At 38.1% G+C, this 6,069-nt stretch overlaps 1 protein-coding gene across 1 annotated transcript in view; it reads right to left on the reverse strand.

Moving 5' to 3' along the window:
* The window catches only part of MGST1 (microsomal glutathione S-transferase 1), a 718,478-nt gene extending 715,668 nt beyond the window's left edge, over nt 1-2,810 (reverse strand). Inside the window, exon 1 of the mRNA XM_072653630.1 lies at nt 2,801-2,810. The gene's annotated coding sequence lies outside the window, so the exon portion shown is untranslated. The remainder of the gene's footprint in view (nt 1-2,800) is intronic.
* Between the last annotated feature and the right edge of the window lie 3,259 nt (nt 2,811-6,069).

Here is a 6,069-nt window from a genome sequence, read left to right on the forward strand (position 1 = left end):
TTTTCCCTCTAATTCCTCGATCCTTTCATAAGATATATAAAGGTATTTATCCATTTTTTAGGATTGTCACTCAAACCCCAAAAGGGTAATATTTTGGGGAGATGATTGAAAAACTGTTATGCTATTAAATATGTATATATAATTATATTTTCTTTGTAGTTGTCTCTCAATAGATTATTGTTGCTCTATTGTACTGCAACTAAGAGAATTTATCCTTCTCTTCTCACTTGCTTTATCACTGCCTGATGAAATGGCCTTATTTACACTTAAAACTTATTTATTTGCTATATATGATTCCATAATGTGTTTTGTCTCCAGATAAAGATAAGCTGGTTTTCATTGGATCTAAGCAAGTGAGTGGACCAACTATGGGGAAGGACAAAAGAAACCTCTGGAGAAATAGCTCTAATCTTAACATGAACCTGTTTAGAATCTCTCTCTCTCTCTCTCTCTCTCTCTCTCTCTCTCTCTCTCTCTCTCTCTCTCTCTCTCTCTCTCTGTCTCTCTCTCTCTCTTTTCTTCTCCCTCTCTCTTTTTTCCCTCTCCCTCTTTCTCCCTCCATCTCTACTTTTTCTTTGGAGACCCAGACAAAGATTTCAGGATCATTGAAGGATCTGAAAGAATATAGGCAAAAGCAAACAGAAGGAAGTTCAGAAGGAGGCACAGTTTTGAAAGAAACACATTGAATTTATTAAATACTTTTTAAAAATGCAAGCTGTTCATAGAGATTCCTGCTTTCATATTCAGTATTTTTCTACTTTACTTGTACATGCAAATACATATTTTGGGAGATGTTTATTAAGTGCAGAATTTTTTAAAATTAAAAACTGTGTAAAAGGACATGAAATATGTAACTATAGTGTTAAAAAAAAAAGTCAACTACGCCTTCACTTCTTTGTAGAACAGTGAGGTCATTGACACATCATAAGACTGATTCTTTGTATTCTCAGTATTTTGCAAATTTTTGCTTGTGGGCTCAATGCATCTTTCAAACTCTTAGCAATTTGTGGGAGAGGCACACTACTCTCAGAGAGGAAAGATGCTGAATTTGTATAATCGCAACAGGAGAGAATCATTTCCATTCAAATAATGTGGAATTGCAAAGTATGAACAACATTAGCAGCATCAGAACAAAATGTACTTTTGAAGTTTGTATAATAATCTCAAGGTGTTGTCACTTTTCCAAATGTCTCCAGTGTAAAATCTGATGGAATAGCCTTAAAATATTTTGAAAAATTATAAGAACCTATTAAGAGATGATTATAAGAAACTGAAAGTAATTTGAAAACAATAGGAGTCAGACTGTAATTCCTACTTGGTGTGCTACTGGGCACACCAAGACTGGTTAAGTGCTCAAGGATGTGAGTTCTGAGCTGTCTTGAGAATAAAGTCCGTGAGGAGAGTCCACATCCAGTCTTGCACCAATATGGTGGAGAGGAGGGGGAAAGGGAGGGAAGAAGCTGGACCAACTCACAGCTCCAACAGCAATGCGTTAGTGTGAATGCCTTCCCACTGCCCTTTCCAAAATTGTCATCCCCTTTTGGGGGGTCATTTTTGAGTGATTTCAGACATGTTTTCACTGGGTATTTGATACATTGGATTACCTGCTTGAGAACCAAGACAGATAGATAGGTGTAGTACTTAGAGTGCTGTGCTTGGAATCAGGAAGACCTGAGTTCAAACCAGCCTCAGGCACTTACTAGCTATGTGATCCTGGGCAAATCACTCAACCTCTGTCTGCCTCAGTTTCTTCAACTGTAAAATAAAGATAATAATAGCATCTACCTCTCAAGACTGTTGTGAGGATCAAATGAGATAACATTTGTAAATTCATGCCTGTCATATAATAAATACTTGATCCTTTCCTCCCTTATTCATATCCTTTGGACATTTATTTGGGGATCCTCTTTTTCCTATGTATTTGTATCAGTTCCTTAAATATCTGGGATATCAGACTTTTATTCAAAGAAACTTGCTGCAAAGATTTTTGACCATTTAACTATTTTCTTTCTAAATTAATTACATTGGTTTTGATTGTACAAGTCTCATCTATAAAAGAGAGTAATAATAACTATAGTATGTAGTTTACAGGATATTGGGAGAATTGAAGGAGATAACATATATTAAGTATTTTTAAACCTTAAAGATGATTCTCTGATCTATTCATCCCTAATCTCTTTTCTCAATTCTAGTTATGCTTCATCAACTGCCTTTTGGACATCTCAGACTGGATGTCCTATATTTCAGAGTCTATATGTCCAAAAAAGAGCTCGATCTCTCCCCTAAAATACTCCTTTCTTCCAAATTTCCCAATGATTGTTGAGGTTACCATTATCTTCCAGTCACACAAGTTCACAACCTTATCATCCTTCATTTCTCTCTAGTACACTCCATATCCAATCATGTTAGTCATAAGTCTCAACTGCTACAGCCATCACACTGGTCCAAGCCCTCATCATCTCACTGCCCTCTTGCAATAGCTTCCTAGTTGAACTCCCTTTCTCAAGAGAAGGAGGGAGGGAGTTCTCACTCCCATACATCCTCTACTCACCTGCTAAAGTGTGAATTTAAAGACCTTTATAACTTTGCTCCTTCCTTTTCTTTTACCCTTTGTTTTCTGTCCCTCCATCTCCCTCCTCTATTCCATGTTCTCTGTCATCTAGCCACAGCCACCTTCTTGCTGTTCCTGGCACATTCATCTGTCTCTCTACTAGTCAGGTATCCTCCACACCTGAAATTCTCTCTCTTCTCACATCTATCTACTGACTTCCTTAGTTTTCTTCAAGGTAGTCAAATCTCACTTTCTCCAAGTTTCCTAGTTTTCTATGAATACCTTCCCTGTAAGATTACCTTTCATCAGTTCTGTATGTAATTTATGAGTACATAATTGCTTTCTTGTTATATTCCCCATTAGAGCATGAGCTTCTTGAGGGCAGAATTTTTGCTTTTGCCTTTCCTTTCCAGTGCTTACATACTAAGCAATAAATGTTTGTTGAGTTACTGACTGACTGAGGAAGAGCCAAAGGTCATTTTGGATCATAGTATGTATGAAGGGAAGTAATTTATTCAACAACAGAAACAAAACCTTTATTAATTCACTGCCTAGTAGCTTTCTTCATTACAAACCGTTGTCCAAATCTAGCTCAAAGTGGCATAAATGGCATTATTAAGGATAAATATGACCAATAAAAATGTGGTGGTCATGTAGTGACCTAGGATGGGCAGTGTAAGTGGTATGTTGGCATCCTGTGATATAAAAAGAAAAGAGACTTCTGGCAAGATGCATGAGTGAGAAGTCACACGTAAGCCCATCTCCCCCTTACAACCTAAAAATGGCTAGAAATGTGATAAATAAACTACCCAAACTGACCAATAAAAGAGAAAAAGGAAATAATTCTGTATGGGGGGAAAATAGCAGAAACTAAGGAAATGAAAAAAAACAACCTAACTTATAATCTTAGGATAAAACATTTGTGGTAGGAATGCCATTTCTTATCAGTTAGGTAATGCTAAAGAATTGCCCTAAAATAACGAAGGTGAGATAGGGTTAGACCACTATAAACTTGTATGTTTTCTGCATTTTCCAGATATTAGGGACCAAGGACGTAGTATGGAGGAGAAGGCTACAGAAACACTAACATGAATGGCAGTTGCTAGTGGGCATGCAGGAGTCATGCTATCTGGTGGGATTTTTTAAGGGCCAGACATGACTCTCTGCACTGTTTACTATCTCTTGGTGGTTATCGGTACTGGATGTTCTTTTCGTAGAAATGAGGAAGAGGCTGTGCCCTAGTGTCTTCTGAAAGGACCTTCCTGAGGCTCACCTATTGAACTTCTGCACAGTCAGAGTCACTTGCCTCTTTGACAGGAACCACAAACATTATTTTGCTCAAGCAGCAAGATAGTATGAATCAATTGAGATGAGTTAAGTGTCAATCCCCTTTGATCTTTGAGACAAAAAAATGAAATCACTCTTCTTGATATTACTCTTCTGCAAATTGACTTTTGGCACATCTATTCCCATGATGAAAATAAGGGATAGGGTGCAGAAGATTAGGTGAATGGAAATATAAATGCAGCTGTACTGGGAATGCTTGTGTTCAGTCTTCTCACTAAAGAAAATACAGTGAGATCTATCAGTCAGAAATTCACAGAATTTCTGAGTTGAAAGGGACCTGAGAAGCCTTCTAGCCAAACTCTTACCTAAAAACAAATTTTCACTTTATATACCTAACAAACGGTCATGCAGCCCTGCACTAAAATACTTTCTGTGAGACCAGGAAAAAAAAACAAACAAACCCTCTAACTCCTGCAGCAGCTCATTCCAATTTTAAACAGCTATATTCATTAGCATGTTTTCAATGTTATCAAGCCTAAATTTGCTTATGTGAAATTTCCATTCATTGCTTCTGCTTCTGCTGTCTGCAACCAAATGTAACCAGGTTTATCGCTCTTTCACAGGCCAGTCCTTCAAATATTTGAAGATAACTATCATGTCACCCTGGGTCTTGTCTTTTTCAGGATACATGTCACTAGTTACTTCACCTTATTCTCCTATAACACTTTCCTCATTGCCTTCTTGTGACTATACTCCAAATTAACAGGACCTTTCTTAAACTTTGGAATCCAGGATCAAATACAATACTCCTTGTCTCACTTCCCACCACCACACCCTCTCTCTCCTCCCCCACAAAACAAACAAACCAGGACCTCCTCTTTTTTTTTTTTTTAATATTTCCCTGAATTAATCCTAACTATCTCTTCCTTTATTCAGGTTCTGATGAAGTGGCCTGTTATTGCCAAAGCCAACCCTGTATAAATACCATTGATTTCATCCTCTCTTGCATCCTTTGCTCTGCTATCATTCCTACTGTAATGTAAATTTCTCCATATCTTCAGATTCTTCATCTGCTACAAATATGCCCATGTCTCCCCCAACCTTAAAATAATTGCACCAGATTCTCCTATCTCTTCTAGCAATGGTCCTATGTCTTTCCTTCCACTCTCAGCTAAAGTCTTTGAAAAGCTATCTACACTTAGTGAGGTTGGTGGCCTTGCACAGCTCTCCCTCACTCAGGTCAAAGTCAACCACAAGTCATGTCATTATCTTGATATCATGGTCCTCTTCCAGAAACGAAGGACAAACACAACACTTAGTGCCCCCACTTCCTTCTCTCTCTTATTCAAAACCCTCCACAATTTGTTTTCTGATCTTCTCATTCAACTGAAGTTGCTCTCTTTAAAGTTACCATTGATCTCTTAACTGCCAAATCTAATGGCCTTTTCTTCAATACTCATTCTTCTTGAACTTTCTGCAACATCTGACACTGTTGACCACCTTCTTTCTGGGTTTTAATGACATTACTTCCTCTTGGTTCTCCTCCTATCCATATGACTTTTAATTTTTAGTCTCCCTTGCTGGATCTTTATCCATATCATGCCTCCTAATTGTGGGTATTCTCCAAGGTCCTGTCTAGGTCCTTTTTCTCTTTTCTCTCCATACCTTTTTAACTTGGTGATCTCCTCTGCTCCCATGGGTACAAATATCATCTCTATGTAGATGACTTCCAGATCTATATATCCATTTATAATCTCTCCCCAGAACTCAAATCCCAAATCACCCACTGCCTGTGACATTCTGAAGTGAATTTTCCATAGCTACCCACTCAGTATGTCCAAAACAACACTCACTATCTTCCCCATCCCTCTTTAAAACTTCCTTATGACTCCTGAGGGACCACCATCCCCCCAGGCATCCAGGCTAGCAACTTTACTCCTCACTTTCATTCATTCCACTTGTCCAAGCAGTTGACAAATCTTGTCATTTCTGTTTTGACAACATCTCTCATCCCTTGCAAAACAACCACCTTAGTGCAGACATTCATAACATTTCACCTGGATAACTGCAATGGCCTCGTGATTCATCTGTCTGTGTCATCTCTCCACTCTGGTACATTTTGTACGATTCTGCCCCCAAAATACCCTTCTTAAAGCATAGGTTTGACTAGGTTAACCCAACACTCTTCTCACCGCCTATATGCACAAACACATAGAGTTAGTAAATTCTAA

Source organism: Notamacropus eugenii, chromosome 3 (genome assembly GCF_028372415.1).
Source record: "Notamacropus eugenii isolate mMacEug1 chromosome 3, mMacEug1.pri_v2, whole genome shotgun sequence".
Classification (NCBI taxonomy): Eukaryota; Metazoa; Chordata; class Mammalia; order Diprotodontia; family Macropodidae; genus Notamacropus; species Notamacropus eugenii.